Source organism: Heterodontus francisci, chromosome 3 (genome assembly GCF_036365525.1).
Source record: "Heterodontus francisci isolate sHetFra1 chromosome 3, sHetFra1.hap1, whole genome shotgun sequence".
Classification (NCBI taxonomy): domain Eukaryota; kingdom Metazoa; phylum Chordata; class Chondrichthyes; order Heterodontiformes; family Heterodontidae; genus Heterodontus; species Heterodontus francisci.
In genome coordinates this window covers 123,257,627-123,274,568 of record NC_090373.1, presented here as the reverse complement: position 1 = coordinate 123,274,568, position 16,942 = coordinate 123,257,627, and the positions used below count along the sequence as shown (strand labels likewise).

Here is a 16,942-nt window from a genome sequence, read left to right as displayed (position 1 = left end):
GTGATAGAAGGGGTCGTCGACAGTGCTATCAAGCGGTACTTGCTCAGCAATAACCTGCTCACTGACATGCAGATTGGGTTCCACCAGGGCCATCAGCTCCTGACCTCAAACAGCCTTGGTCCAAACATGAACAAAAGAGCTGAACTCCAGAGGTGAGGTGAGAGTGACTGCCCTTGACATCAAGGCAACATTTGACTGGGCATGACATCAATGAACCCTAGCAAAACTGGAGTCAATGGGAATCGGGGGAAAACTCTCCATTGGTTGGAGTATGAATAGGATGGGAATAGAGGGATACCGGTCCCTGGAAGTGCAGAAGGTTTTAGTTTAGACAGGCATCAAGATTGGAGCAGGCTTGGAGGGCTGAATGGCCTGTTCCTGTGCTGTACTGTTCTTTGTTCCTTGTTCATACCTAGCACAAAGGACGATGGTTGTAGTTGTTGGATGTCAATCATCTCAGTCCCAGGACATCACTGTAGGAGTTCCTCAGGGTAGTTTCCTAGGCCCAACCATCTTCAGCTGCTTTATCAATGACCTTCCCTCCATCATAAGTTCAGAAGTGGGGATGTTTGCTGATATTGCACAATGTTCAGCACCATTCACGATTCCTCAAATACTGAAGCAGTCCATGTCCAGATGCAGCAAGATCTGGACAACATCCAGCTTGGGCTGATAAGTGGCAAGTAACATTCGCGTCACGCAAGAGCCAGGCAATGACCATCTCAAACAAGAGAGAATCTAACCATCTAGCCTTGACATTCAATGCCATTACAATCGCTGAATCCCCCACTATCAACATCCTGGGGGGTGGGGGGGTGCGGGGTGGATCACCATTGACCAGAAACTGAACTGGACCAGCCACACAAATACTGTGGCTACAAGAGCAAGTCAGAGGCTGGGAATTTTCAGTGAGCCACTCACCTCCTGATCCTCCCCAAGGCCTGTCCACCATCTTCAAGGCACAAGTCAAGAGTGTGATGGAATGCTCTCCACTTGCCTGGATGGGTGCAGCTCCAACAACACTCAAGAAGCTCGACACCATCCAGGACAGAGCTACTTGCTTGATTGACACCCCATCCACCACCTTCAACACTTTCTCCCTCCACCACCATCGCACAGTGGCTTCAGTGTGTACCATCTACAAGATGCACTGCAGCAACTCACCAAGGCTCCTTCGACACTACCTTCCAAACCTGCAATCTCTACCAACTAGATGGACAAAGGCAGCAGATGCATGGGAACGCTATCACCTGCAAGTTCCCCTCCAAGCCACACACCATCCTGACTTGGAACTATATCGCCTTTCCTTCACTGTCGCTGGGTCAAATTCCTGGAACTCTCTTCCTAACAACACTGTGGGTATACCTACATGCCGAGGACTGCAGTGGTTCAAGAAGGCAGCTCACCACCACCTTCTCAAGGGCAATTATCGATGGCCTAGCCAGCAATGCCCACATCCCCTGAACAAATTTTTGAAAAATTGCAAACTCCTTTAGAGGGTAAAAGGCTGCTAGCTCCTTCCAACACCCTCCAACATAGGCTGCACATTTCACCCTCTTTTGGAATGTTGGGATGTGTTGCTGGAGGCACAGGTGTCTATTGGGATTATTTAAATCGGTGACTTGCCTGGCCCTGCATACATTATCAGGGTCAGTGCAGAGGTCACCTGCAGGAGGATCTGGGCTCCTACCCTGAGATCAATGATGCATTTATTCTCTGGGGCTATGCAACCTTGGTGGAGGAAGACCTTGCAGGTCATTTCAGGATTGGTAGTGGCCCAAACTACTTTTGTGGGCTTTTAGAGAGCATCTTCACTTCCATTGCCCAAGAAACTGATCAAAGCATGCACTGCATAGTTTCAGGCCAGCTCCTATCTAAAGTCCCAATCCTATTGGACCCCAATTTCCATATTCAAAGGAGCCTATAGCCTGAAACAGGTAGGCACTTTGGACATTTGGACGAAAGCCCTTTTAAAATGGAGCTGATCACATTGCCACTGTTAAAGGGACAGTAAGTCTACAAACTCCATTTTGAGTCCATTACCACCTGATAATGCCAGATGAGAGCACTCAAGATAGATCCCACTCTGTTTAAGAGTAGCACTGCTGTCTGAATTTTGCCCTTTTATTCTGGGTAAATGAACATTTATAAAACTGGAAGTGTGAAAGTTTGCATTTACAGGAAGTGTAGTAAAAGTATTCAGAGGATCTAGAAAGAGGGTTAGCATTTTGTAGACATTAAAAGCACGCAAATGTCAAAGATCAAATAAATAATAAAAGAACCCTCAACATTTAAAAGCCTGAAGATTTTACAAACAGATAACAGTCTCCTTGGATATTCATAAAACATACAAGAAGCTACCAGAGTTCACACATCTGATTCAAGACTTCAAAGCTGTTTTCTCCTTTTCATGTTTCAACTCTGCTTTCAAGAAATGAGGCCACTTTCTCTTGCAATTTAAGAATTCCAAAAATATTTCTTTGAAATTGAATCGAAGTGTTTTTGGTAAACGCTTCAGTCACAGTGATGGCAGATGCAGTTCTGCTTGGCTACCAAGGGCTAACATATCATGCTGCACAATATAGGGCAGTTTTTTACAGACATCGCTACTAAAAAGACTTTGTGACAACCTTTACCAGCCGAACAATCACTATGCATTTTCTTAAGTTACTAAAGTTTGCATTATATGCTGATTGAAGTCATGCTACAATGGTCTGAGGCAGTGTGGCATGCGAATAAGAACTTACAAATCCCATGGATAAAAATGTTACATATGTATATATTGGGGAGAAGGCCAACACAGCTGTGTGTAGTAGGTCTAATTAACCACTGTGCAAGGAGCAGCATTGAGAAATTGCATTTGTTAAGACATTGCTAAGAGTGTGATTCTATCAAGACCACTGGGGTAATGCTGACTTTGTGGGATGGTGTAAAATGGGAGAGAGCGAATCGGCAATCCAATTTACACATTCAATGGAGGTAAAATGCGAGAAAGATATAAATTGGGTTGCTGACTCGCTGTCACCCATTTTACATATCCGCGTAAAAGCAGCATGACCCACTGTGCGTGGATTTGACAATATTTTAAAAATGGTAGGTAGGAGGGAATCAAGGCAGTGACACAATCTCCAGGTTAAGAGAATGCAGACAAACCGCTTGAGCTTCACTCATAAGGTTTACAATTTCGTCTGAATCCACTGGTTGTGTTATTGCCCTGTAGTTCCTGTCTACAAGGCCGTTGTTATATATTAGTCTCCAGACAGAAGATTATAGACTAAAGATGCATTGCTTTACACACTGAACAGAGTCCACAATGAACTTTTCCTGGAAGTGAGGGACCTTGGAGTGAATGTCCACAGATCCCTGAAGGTAGCATGACAGGTCGATAAGGTGGTTAAGAAGGCATATGGAATCCTTTCCTTTATTAGACAAGGTATAGAATATAAGAGCAGGGAAGTTATGTTGGAACTGTATAACTCATTGGTTAGGCCACAACTTGAGTACTGTGTATAGTCTTGGTCACCTCATTACAGAAATGATGTAATAGCGCTAGAGAGGGTACAGAGGAGATTTACGAGGATGTTGCCAGGACTGGAAAAGTACAACGATGAGGAAAGATTGGATAGGTTTGGGTTGTTTGCCTTGGAACAGAGAAGGCTGGGGGGAGATTAGATTTAGATGTACAAAATTTTGAGGGGCCTGGATAGAGTGGAGGTGAAGGGTCTATTCACCTCAGCAGTGAGGTCAGTGACTAGGGGGCATATATTTAAAGTGATTGATAGAAAAATTAGAGGGGAGATGATAAAAAAAAATTTCACCCAGAGGGTGGTGGGGGTCTGGAACTCACTGCCTAAAAGGGTAGTTGAGGAAGAAACCCTCAACTCATTCAAAAGGAGTCTGGAGATGCACCTCACGTGCCGTAATCTGCAGGGCTATGGACCAAATGCTGGAAAGTGGGATTAGAATAGGTGGATTGTTTTTCGGCTGGCAAAGACACAATGGGCCAAGTGTCCTCTTTCTGTGCCTTAAACATTCTATGATTCTATGATTCTATGATCCAATAAGCAGAAGAACCATGTTTAAATAAAGGAAGCTTGGCAGGGATTTTCAGGATATGGGATGTATCAGAACAGTGTTTCAGGTTATGAGAATTTATATTGCAGGTCTGCCACTCATCTTTCCTTCAGGATTATTTAACGTTCTTATTATTCCAGGCTGGCCAATTGAATATTTATTTGACTAAAGTTATTATTAATGATAAGTGGAAATTCAGTTTAATGTGAATCCAAAGAGTAAATCTTGTATATTTTTACAGAATTGAATGATTGCAGTCAGACACTCCAAATGACAGCTCTGCATATAATAGTCGTTTAGTAGTACAGAACTTGAGTATTGCTGAAAATAGAGACATGTTGTTGAAGCTTTTCGTATTGCCCTCACGCTGCTACTATACAGTAGCAACACATGTGGTATTCGCCACTAACAGGATGCTGCTGTCAAACCAAAAAGACGCCCTGCCTATCACGCAAATGAGTAATGTGATATATGAATTTCATTGCCAGTGTGATGCTATGTATATAGGCCATATGTTCCAAAGACTGGTGGATCATATCAAACAACATGTCCCCTCTGCTGTTCGCAACGGGCAAGGTACAGGCTGTACCCAACCAGCCCATGCTTGCAAAACTCGAAACAGTGTCCAACATTAGATGTGATTCCGCGATTGGACAACATTTGCTAAATAATCCTCAGTGTGCTAAGAATTACACTGGCAACCAATTTAAGATTGTCAGTAGGGCTCACAGTGTGGTGCATTTGCACGTACTCGAAGCTACATATATTAATACACAGGGCACTGTTCTTTGCAGACAGAAAGAATATGTGCAAACAATGCGCTTGTTTTCGCTGAACGAAATAAGTGACAGCTATTCGCTGGTTCATTCCTCTGGGCAATGCCTTGACCAATCAGAATCAAGCTGCTTGGTTTAAATTTCAAACAAAGCTTGGCAGTTAACTGTCAGATATCCATAAACCAGTGCATTCTCCATGGCAATGCCTCTACCAATCAGGGTTCACTTGCCAACCAATCAGCACTCTGTTCTCATACAGTATAAAGTTGTTGTTTTCCCTTACATTGGTTATTCTTGCAGATTGTCCTGATGAGTGCAAGACGAAAAGCTTCAACAACATGTCTCTATTTTCAGCAATACTCAAGTTCTGCATATCTTATTTGTATCACACTGGAGAACAATTCTAGTTGGAGGCAACTAAATTTAACATTCTGATCCAGGAGCTAGTAACTATTTATTGTTCAATTTCTGTTCTGTAGCTCCCAACTCTACTGTACATCATGGGCTGGATTGCTCAGTCCAGGAAATGACACCCATGAGATGTATTTTTTACAAGGCTACGGTCATAACAGATCATTTCACTTTTCAAAACAAACAGCTGTATCCCTTCAATCATGAGCTGCAAAAATATTACCAGCTACAAACCAAGCATGCCTTTGGAAACCACATTATCATCAATGAACACAAAACTAAATGAACACATTTAAATATTCCCTAAACTCATGGCCATGGTAACAACTACAAAACATTTTTTGCTGCCTTCAAAAGAAGTCATGTGCTTTTTGTGCTATGCGCCCAATCACTTTAATCCACAATAAATCTTTCTTACTTGTTGTTTACTTCATCTGATTTTCCTTCAGAATGTCTCCCCTCATCGCCATTTTTTTCTCAGACAGCAGTTCACACTGGGATATGTTGTCATGGGGATTGATAGCTTTTACCCAAGTGACCATTCTTCATGTATCTACCTGGAACGGCAAGCATTAACAGGACGACTCAATTCTGTCCTCATCCAGTTATGCACCAGACAGTAAATTTACCCACAGCACCATTTAAAAAAAATTCTTTCATGGGATGGTGGGCGTCGCAGGCCAAGCCAGCATTTATTGCCCATCCCTAATTGCCCTTGAACTGAGTGGCTTGCTAGGCCATTTCGAGGGCATGTAAGAGTCAACCACATTGTTGTGGATCTGGAGTCACATGTAGGTCAGACCAGGTAAGGACAGCAGATTTCCTTCTCTAAAGGACATTAGTGAACCAGATGGGTTTTTACAACAATCGACAATGGTTTCATGGCCATCATTAGACTAGCTTTAAGTTCCAGATTTATTAATTTAATTCAAATTCCACCTTCTGCTGTGGTGGGATTCGAACTCATGTCCCCAGGAGCAATACCTGGGTCTCTGGGTTACTAGTCCAGTGACAATACCAGTACGCCACCGCCTCCCCCCATTAAAAGAATAATCAATCTGGTATTTAATGCTTTAAAAGCATACTTTTGATTTCTGGTGTTAGGATTTAAACAACTTAACCTGAAAAATTCTACCAAGGCATAAAAGATTGCAGGCAGTGTGGTTGATTTTTATGTGGTAAGCAGCTGGGGAATGTTTATTCTTCAAGCACAAAGCTCAGGAAAAGGGGGCATGGATCTGTGATACTGCATCTTCATACCTTTTACAGTGCCTTAGAATTTCTGAGGCATTCTCCTAAGGGACAGAGCAGGGCATATACATAAAATAGATATAGGGTCAGAGTAGCCATGGTAATGAAGTGGGCAAGGGCACCCTGGTCCTGTTGCCTCATTTTCTATGTTTTCATCTAGACTATCCATTTCCAGTGACACTCCAAGAGGCTGATGATGGGCAATATGCATGGGACCACCAAAAACACTGCCCACCCCCCCACCAATCGAAGAGTCTGAGTGGGCCAGGCAGTAAGGCAACAGTCTTTGGATAAGATCTTTGGGCCTGGAGGCTTTATGGCTGCAGTCCTCTAACAGCAGCCAGAAGGCCCTAAGGCTGGTGGTCAATCTCAGCCTGAGTGTCCCGCAGTCAATGTTCTCTGTAAAATTTTGTCATAGTGCATGGCCGTTTTATCATTGTGCAGCACTTTTTTTTTCGTGCCCACTATGCGCCGGCATGGTGTTTAACATGGATCAAGGCCTGTGAGGTACGTTCCAGGCTGCTGCACAGCTGCACATGCTTCTGCTTCCGCCAACCACCATCCCCCCCACTATCCTCCCACACCCCACCCTGATTCCAGGAATAATTATTCACTCTACTAAATTTGGGTACACAGTAGCTTGGGCAGATGAAGTGCACTCTTCTAATACAATCCCAGGGCAAGGGATGCTGAGAATGTCACTGATAAAACACCAAAAATTACCAAAACAAAAGCGCTCATAAAATATTCTCAGAAAGGACTCGCTGCAGACTAAGTAAAACACCTAACTTCTACTTACACAATCACACAAAGCAGAGTAAGATTTACATGTTCATATTTCCTTTTCTGAATTAATTGTGTACCTACTCTTCCAGTCACTAATGCCGTAATGCATGACTCATTATGATTTAGGAAGCCCCAAATTCCAGTGCAGCGATGCCACACAGACCCTACCTCTGAAAGGTTATGGTAATAGTCCTCATTGTACTGCTGAGTATTTGAGAATTGAGAGAGTTTTGATACATTAGTATTGCAATATAAAAATATTGTGTGTCGCTGGAAAAACTGTTACTCATATAAGACAAATGCCAGACCTAAGAACCAAACAAAGATGAGCATGGTTCCAGCCAGATGTCCCTTGTTGAAACAATCATTAGATTCAAAAGGAAATCTGATGATGGAAAAGGAAGTTGCTTATGAATTCACATGTGCCATGATGAGGTCTGGAGCTAGTTTAAAGCAGCCTGATAACATTTTCTGTAAGAGAGCTCCTGCTGCCAAGAACTGGCTGAATCCACCAAATGTATGGAAAATATCTTCCTTAAACACTTGTGATTTATGTTTAACATAAAGAGATTTCATTTGAGATTTCCAGCCTTCTGTGATAATTGATAATATCCATGAGGCAGATGGGAGTCCAGAAATTCCTGTATCATTCACATTCACAGACTAAAATCTTGGAAAAGCCAGGCACAATGTTATGTCTGACCTAAAAGTTGTGGAGTCCTGTAATGACATGATCATTGATCCAGAAATTACTAAATCATTTTGAAAAACCATAGAAAGGTGTGTGTACCTTTGCAGTGGCTCAGTGAGTTATATGAGGAAGCTGTGCAAGGACTTATAAAAGGTTAAGCTGGAGTTCAAATTCTTTCTGATCCAAAACCTTTGCCATTTACTTGATGCTGTTCTTAGTTTTGCTTTAAATTCCTCTGATATGATCAAAAATACTGCTGATTTTGTCATTCACTCAGGTGCTTTGTTAAATTTGCTCAGGATCTGAAGCAAAAATTACAGTTTGATATTGAGTGAGGCTGAATCTAAGAGTCATCACATTTTCAGTGCAACGCTGATGGTATTCAGCTTTTGAAGCAGTTGACATGTTGCTTACATTGTGGTGGCCCCCAGAGAGAAAGGGACTGAGAAATTTCAAACAGTATGCAAGTACAGATAGAATTGTTGGTTACTGTGACTGTTAGCATTGGTCTAGAAGAGGTGTCTGGGGCTGTAAAATCAGATTCTGATCTGTATAACTGATTCCCTACCAACTTTGCATCAAGCACAATCTTTCAGATACTTTTTGAATGTTGAAACTGGCCTTCATGACCATTATTCCACAGAAAGGATTTGAAAAAAAGTTACTTTTAAATCTTAAGTTTTCAGCAAACTGAAATTCGCGTAGGGTTTTTTTTCTAAAGTCGAGACAAAGCTCTTTGTTATGATGGGATAGAACTTGATGTTGATTTGCCCAAATGCAGTATATAATAAACAATTCTCTAGCCTGCCTCAATAATTGGTAAAAAAAAACCACTCTGGTCTCTGCCACTCAGCTTTGAACACAGGAAAATAAAAACAAAGATAGAAATATCAACAATCAGGTTCAGTAAAGGCTGCAATGACAGTTAGGTTTTAAGCTGAAATCTGTGGAGTTAAGCTTTGGCTAGGCTCAGCAGGAACATTCGGAAGGGCAGTTAGTTATTTTCTTTAAATCAAACATATGTTGAATTGATGTGAGGAAACATAGCATTTTCATTATTTGCATATTATATGTAGAAGAGTTGTACTAATTGAAATAAGAAGGTTGATCATAACAGTTGCTTCATTTGTTAACTTGCTGAGAAATAAAGCAACTTAATTGTTTCTAATTAGCCTCATCATATCAGTTATTTTCTTGATTCATCTTGGAAAAACTTGGAGAGGCATGTGGGGAGCATGTGAAAGAGACAAATATCCATTTCAGATCACAAAGGGGTACTATTGATATATCTCTCAGTTACATGAATGTACAAGTAGATATTGGGGAGTGTGAGTCTACTCCAGCATGTAAGAGGTGTGAATTCCACTGAGATGAGCAATTAATATCATTGAACCTGCAAAGGTTTCTAAGTAGCACAAAGTTCTGCTCAACTGTGTGCTGCATGACAGAGTGCTTAACTCGGGAATTTGGTAAGTGTGGGAATTTGGTACAGTGAGGGAGGAAGTGCTGTTCTGGTCTTTTATGGAACAAGCAGTGGTCCAAGAGAGGGAGCTGGAGACTGAGACCTGAAAACTGAAGCCAGGAGGAATTAAGTAGGGAGCAGGTAGGTGTTTGGTTTGTGAGTTTTAATGTTTTATTTTTCTTTCTAAACTGGGGAAGTAGTTTAAACTGGTACTGGAGGGATATAAGTATTGTATTTAATGTGTAGCTTAACTAGTTAAACTGCATAATATAACTTCAAATTATCAGTGATATTTCTAAACTTGAAATCTAATTAGTTAAATAAAACACAATAAAGAAAGCAGGGCAGGTGATGTGTTGTAGCTGTAGCATGTGGGAGCTGGTGGACACCAGTGTGATTCACTGCAACTACACCTGCAGTAATTGGCTGCAGCACGAGGAACCTCGACTCAGAGTTGATGAGCTGGAGTCTGAGATTTGGATGCTGCGATGCATCAGGGAGGGGCAAAGTTATCTGGACACTTTGTTCCAGGATGCAGTCACTCTTCATCTGCTACTTCAGATTTAGTTCATTCTCAGGGACAGGAGGATGTGACCACGAATGAGGCAGGTAAGGGGATCCAGAAAGTAGAAATGGAGGCGCCTCAGCCCTTGCACTTATCCAACAGGTTTGAGGTAATTGCAATTAATGTGGATTATAGCAGGGACTGCAGGGGGAGGGGGCACGAGCGATGGCTGGGAATTTCATGAGTTGAGGAGACCGTCCAGTATTACCTGGCGGCTTCTTTGCAGGATGGGTGGGTGGCTCTCCTGATATGATGTCCTGAGACCCACGGAGGCCACCCCAGTGGCAAAGGTCACCCCCGCTGGACCATGTCCACTGTCCTCTCGATCGACCCCCACCTCCCTCCGCCTCACCGGGTGCCAGCCATGTTGTCCCTGGTGAGGTCCCACACACTTACTTCCATTCCACAGCCTGCTCCATCTTGCTGGTCCTGGCTGGGCGCAGTCCTAGCAGTGACCACTGCTGTCAGTGGTGCTGCTGGGACTGAGCAGCTGCCTGCCCTACCACTGAAGTCCTCAGCAACACAGGTGTCAGTCTTCAGCCAATCCATTCACTCTACGTGACATCAATAAACAGCTGAAGGCACCGGATACTGCAAAGGCTATGTGCCCCAACAGCATTCCGGCAATTGTACTGAAGATTTGTGCTCCAAAACTAGTCATGCCACTAGCCAAGCTGTTCCAGTACAGCTACAATACTGGCATCTACCTGGTAATGTGGAAAATTGCCCAGGTATGTCCTGTGCACAAAAAGAGGGACAAATACAACCTGGCCAATTGCCGCCCTATCAGGCTTCTCTCGATCATCAGCAAAGTGATGGAAGGGGTCATCGTCAGTGCTATCAAGTGGCACTTGCTCAGCAATAACCTGCTCACTGATGCTCAGTTTGGGTTCCACCAGGGCCACTCAGCTCCTGACCTCATTACAGCCTTGTCCAAACATGAACAAAAGAGCTGAACTCCAGAGGTGAGGTGAGAGTTACTGCCCTTGACATCAAGGCAGCTTTTGACTATGGCATCAATGAACCCAAACAAAACTGGTGTCAATGGGAATCAGGGGGAAAACTCTCCACTGGTTAGAGTCATAACTAGCAAAAAGGAAGATGGTTGTGGTTGTTGGATATCCATCATCTCAGTCCCAGGACATCACTGAAGAATTTCTTCAGGGTAGTGTCCTAGGCTCAACCATCTTCAGCTGTTTCATCAATGACCTTCCCTCCATCATAAGTTCAGAAGTGGGGATTTTCGCTGATGATTGCACAATATTCAGCACCATTCGCGACTCCTCAGATACAGAAGCAGTCCGTATCCATATGCAGCAAGACCTGGACAACATCCAGGCTTGGGCTGATAAGTGACAAGTAACATTGACGTCACACAAATGCCAGATCTCCTCGTTGGTCTGCTCCTGGGCCTGGCCAAGGTGGCAATTCACAGGTCCAGGCTGCGGGCCGTCGGGGGGTCCGTCCTCCCGGATTGCCTGCCCCTCTTCCGTGGTTACGTTCGCGCCCAGGTGTCCCTGGAGAGGGAGCATGCGGTGTCCGCCAGCACGCTTGAGGCCTTCCGCGACCGGTGGGCACCGCAGGGACTGGAGTGCATCATCGACGCCGAGAATGGCATTTTAATTTGAGTTTTGGTTTATTTTTCTATTTTAATAAAGTTATTTTTGTAAATATGTATATAAAGAGGGCCTGAGGAATAAAGACCCCTCAACATGAAAAATGTAAAAGGGGCCTGGGATATAAAGGCCACCTTAAAAAAGAAAAAAAAAGAAAAAAGAAAAAAACAAGTAAAAAAAAATGACCATCTCAAACAAGAGAGAATATAGCCCTCTCTCCATGATGTTCAATGGCTTTACCATCACTGAATCCCCCACTTTCAACATCCTGTGGGTCACCTTTGACCAGAAACTGAACTGGACCAGCCACATAAATTCTGTGGCGACCAGAGCAAGTCAGAGGCTGGGAATTCTGCGGCGAGTAAACCACCTCCGGATCCTCCCCAGTGCATGCCCACCATCTACAAGGAACAAGTCAGGAGTGTGATGGAATACTCTCCTCTTGCCTGGATGATTGCAGCTCCAACAAGAAGCTCGACACCATCCAGGAGAAAGCAGCGCGCTTGATTGGCACCCCATCCACCACCTTCAACATCTACTCCCTCCACCACCGATGCACAGTGGCAGCAGTGTGTACCATCTACAAGATGCACTGCAGTAGCTCCCCAAGCTTCCTTCGACAGCACCTTCCAAACCCACGACCTCTACCACCTAGAAGGATAGGGCAGCAAATGCATGGGAACACTACCACCTGCAAGTTCCCCTCCAAGCCACACACCATTCTGACTTGGAACTATATTGTCATTCCTTCACTGTTGCTGGGTCAAAATCCTGGAACTTCTTTCCAAACAACACTGTTGGTGTACCTACACCCCAAGGACTGCAGCAGTTCAAGATGGCAGCTCACTGCTACCTTCCCAAGGGCAATCAGGGATGGACAATAAATGCTGGCCTATCCAGTGATGCCCAAATCGCACGAACATATAAAAAAAAAAGCTCTTGGAGATGGGACTTCCTCCTTCAGATGGAAGTCCCGACTGAAGCCTACTAAGGTCCTGGGCCACGTAAAATCGCTGCGTGGCTTCCAGGCCCAGTGGAGGTGGGCTCTCACCCGCCAGTGGGCGGGGCCTTTGGTACAGTGTAAAATTCCGGCCAGAGTTGGCTAAAGTGGACTAGGAAAATAAGTTAAAAGGTAAGATGGCAGAGAATCAGTGGCAGACATTAAAGGAGATTTTTTCATAGTTCTCAACAAGGATATATTCCATTGAGAAAGAAAGACTCTAAGAGAAGGATGCACCATCAGTGGTTAACTAACAAAGTTAAGGATAGTATCAAATTGAAAGAAAAGGCGTACAATGCTGCAAAGGTTAGTGGTAGGCCAGAAGATTGGGAAAATTTTAGAAGCCAGCAAAGGATAACTAATAAAAAATGAAGACAGAAAAATTAGTGTATGAGAGTAAACCAGCAAGAAATATAAAAATAGACTGTAAAAGCTTTTACAAATATATAAAATGGAAGAGAGTAGCTAAAGTCCCTTAAAGGATGAGACTGGGGAATTAATAATGGAAAACAAGAAAATGGCAGTGATTTTGAACAACTATTTTGTATCTGTCTTCACAGTAGAAGGCACAAAAGTCATCCCGAGAATAGCACAAAATCAAGAAGCAAAAGGGAGGGAGGAACTTAAAATAGTCGCTATCATTAAAGAAAAAGAACTAAGAAAACTAATGGGACTAAAGGCTGACAAGTACCCTGGACCTGCATTCTAGGGTTTTCAAAGAAGTGGCTGCAGAGATAGTGGATGCATTTGTTGTAATCTTCCAAAATATCCTAGATTCTGGAAAGGTCCCAGCAGATTGGAAAACTGCAAATGTAACACCTCGATTCAAGAAACAAAGGGTGGGGGTGCGGATGGGGGAGGTGGGATGGGGTGGTGGGGGGGTGGGGGGCGCGGCTATATGTTGAGGTAATATATCAGCATGGATAGAGGATTGATTAACTAACAGGAATCAGAGAGTAAAGATAAATGGGGCATTTTCAGGTTGGCAAACTGTGACTGGGGATCAGTTCTGGGGCCTCAACTATTTACGATCTATTTTAGTGACTTGAATGAAGAGATCGAGTGTATTGTAGCCACATTAGCGGACAATACAACAATAGGTAAGAAAGCACATTATGAGGAGGATACAAAGTCTCTGCAAAGAGATATCGATAGGTTAAGCAAGAAGGCAAAAATTTGGTAGATGGAATGTAATGTGGGAAAATGTGACATTGTCCACTTTTGGCAGAAGGAGTAGAAAAGCAGAACATTATTTACATGGAGAAAGACTGCAGAATGCTGCAGTACAGAAGGATCTGGGTGCCCTGATACATGAATCACAAAAGGTTATCTTGCAAGTACAGGAGATATTTATGAAGTCAAATGGAATGTTGGCCTTTATTGCAAGGGGGATGGAGTTTAAAAGTAGGGAAGTCTTGTTACAGCTGGAGAGGACAACGGTGAGACTGCACCTAGAGTACTGTGTACAGTATTGGTCTCCTTACTGAAGGAGAGATTTACTTGCATTGGAAGCAGTTCAGAGGAGGTTCACTTGGCTGATTCCTAGGATGAAGGAGTTGTTTTATGAGGAAAGATTGAGCAGTTTAGGCCTATACTCATTGGAATTTAGAAGAATGAGCGTTGATCATATTGAAACATATAGGATTCTGAGGGGGCTTGACAGGGTAGCTGCTGAGAGGATGTTTCCCCTCATGGGGGAATCAAGAACTAGGGGGCACAGTTTCAAAATAAGAGATCTCCCTTTTAAGATGAAGATGAGGAGGAATTTCTTCTCAGAGATTGTTAATCTTTGGAATTCTTTTCCCCAGAAAGCAGTGGAGGCTGGGTCATTGAATATATTCAAGGCTGAGTTAGATAGATTTTTGATCTACAAGGGAGTCAAGCGTTATGGAGACAGCCACGAAAGTAGATTTAAGGCTACAATCAGATCAGCCATGATGTTATTGAATGGCAGAGCAGGCTCGAGGGGCCGAATGGCCTACGCCCACTCCTATTTCTTATGTTTTTAAGGTAGCTCTGAATTTGTGACAAGGGTGACACTTTTATTTAAGGTATATAATATATTCAAATTAAGTATAGCATGACTTTTATCTCCTTAGGATGGGATAATGCTGGTCACCCACACAGGGCCTTAGTTTAACATCTGATCAGAAAGATGAACCTTCTTACATTGTAACACTCGCTTAGAGATGAGATTTAAAATTGATGAGAATTGGTTTTAAACATCCCAGTTACAGCATTTGCTTCAACTGGTACAAGATGGAAGAAGGCTTGCAGGGATATCAGCAGGCACTACATGCAGACTGCTTGCACCCACCATTATGATACAATCATATCCTTATTTAAGAAAGGCTTTCAAGATGGCTCCTGGGCTGGAAGCTCCCTTGCTGTTCAACTCTATCCATGGCCATCTGCTCCCATCCCTAACGTTTTCTCCCCCAATCTGCCCTCTTAAACTGTTTAAATTCCCCTGGCTCTTTAAATCAGTTCATTTTAGCCCTATCTAAAAGTTAACAGTTAGTTTAGTGTATGTTACCTGGGCCCACTGCCCTCCCCCAGCCACACCTGCTCTTTGTTTTCTCAATGAAATTGATCCGGATGAAACTGACGAGCACAGCTGCCGATACTTTAATCTCCGATCCTGCTGTCTTCACAGTCCAGAGTGTCTGCAGCCACGGCATGCGGTAAGTCCATTGAGGTGAAGAAGGAGCTGCGGGACCCGAGAGAAGTCCTGTGAAAAGGTGCCCCGAACACCCAAAACATCCACGAACGGCCCCCCCGGCCGCAACTTCAAAGCGCCCGCGGGAGATGGCTCGGAGAGCATCTGCAGCGCACTGTCGGCAATGCTGCATGCCTTTATTTAAACCACTGCAAAAAAAAAACCCTTAGCAAATGTAATCACCTCTAAGTCTGCCAAATGATGCTTCACCTCCCGAAGGACGTGGATGAGCTTTCCGGACGTCGATGGTGGGCACTGAGGAAATGGCTTATTTACCTGCACCAGATTCCACCCCCCCTCCCCCCCCCTTCCACCCCCCCCCCCCCCACCCCCCGTCCCCTTCCCTGCTCCACCCTCTCAGCTCACCCCCTCACAACCCCGTCCCAGCCCGCCCCCCCCTCGCACCATCTTCACCCCGCACCCCCTTCCCCTGCACCCCCCCCCACCCCCTCCCTCTACCCCTCCCCCTTGCATCCCCTCCTCCCACCGGCACCATCCTACACCTGTGTAGGGGCCCCAACAACCCCACTGCCTTGTGGGCGTCTCGGGAGAGACCAAGGCTAAGGGAGTAAACCCTAACAGAAAATCCGGAGCGGAACCCCGTAGGCGGTCATGTGTCACCTTTGGCATGTTTCCGGCAGTTCCTGCAGCCATACTGGTGCCAAACGTCGTGTCCTGCACTCCTTTGGACCCCACCAGAAAGGCCGAGAGGGGGGTTTTGACGACTGGGCAACTCTCAACCTCCATAAATTTGCCCAGGCATGCGCCATGGAGAGGTCACTCCATAGTTGCCTCACAGCGACTGAAACAACACGGAAGGCAGCAGTTACGGGTTATAAGTCCAGATAAATTGGCGTAGAAACTGGGCGCCACGGGTTGCCTTTGTCGGTGGGAGAGGTCATTGCACCTCACTGGACAGCTACCGCCCGCCTCAAACCGGGCAGCCCCCGGTCAATAAGGTTCTGTCCCGCCACAGTCTGCCTGCTTCAATGGGTGCTTGGAGCTCAGGGTCATTGCCCGAAAGGTGGACTGATACACCGCACCAAACAACATGAAAAAAGGAAAGAAGGTACCAGCCCTTCGCTTTGCAAGCTGGAACGTCAGAACTATGTGTCCTGGCCTGTCGGAAGACCTTACACAAATCAACGATTCTCGGAAGACCGCCATCATTAACAACGAGCTCAGTAGACTCAATGTGGACATTGCAGCACTTCAGGAGACTCGCCTCCCCGCGAGTGGCTCTCTAGCAGAGCAAGACTACACCTTCTTCTGGCAGGGCAGGGATCCTGAAGAACCAAGACAGCATGGAGTGGGCTTCGCCATCAGAAACTCCTTGCTCAGCATGATAGAGCCTCCCTCAAATGGCTCGGAACGCATACTGTCCATCCGACTGCTCACCACCTCTGGTCCAGTACACCTACTCAGCATCTATGCTCCAACACTCTGTTCCGCACCTGAAGCTAAAGACCAGTTCTATGAACAACTCCATAACATCATTAGCAGCATCCCCAACACCGAACACCTATTCCTGCTGGGGGACTTTAATGCCAGGGTTGGGGCCGACCATGACTCATGGCCCTCCTGCCTTGGG

At 44.7% G+C, this 16,942-nt stretch overlaps 1 protein-coding gene across 1 annotated transcript in view; it reads right to left on the bottom strand.

The window, feature by feature from the left end:
• Positions 1–15,317, bottom strand: part of LOC137360379 (glycoprotein endo-alpha-1,2-mannosidase-like) — a 281,877-nt gene extending 266,560 nt beyond the window's left edge. The window contains exon 1 of the mRNA XM_068025873.1: positions 15,198–15,317. The gene's annotated coding sequence lies outside the window, so the exon portion shown is untranslated. The remainder of the gene's footprint in view (positions 1–15,197) is intronic.
• Between the last annotated feature and the right edge of the window lie 1,625 nt (positions 15,318–16,942).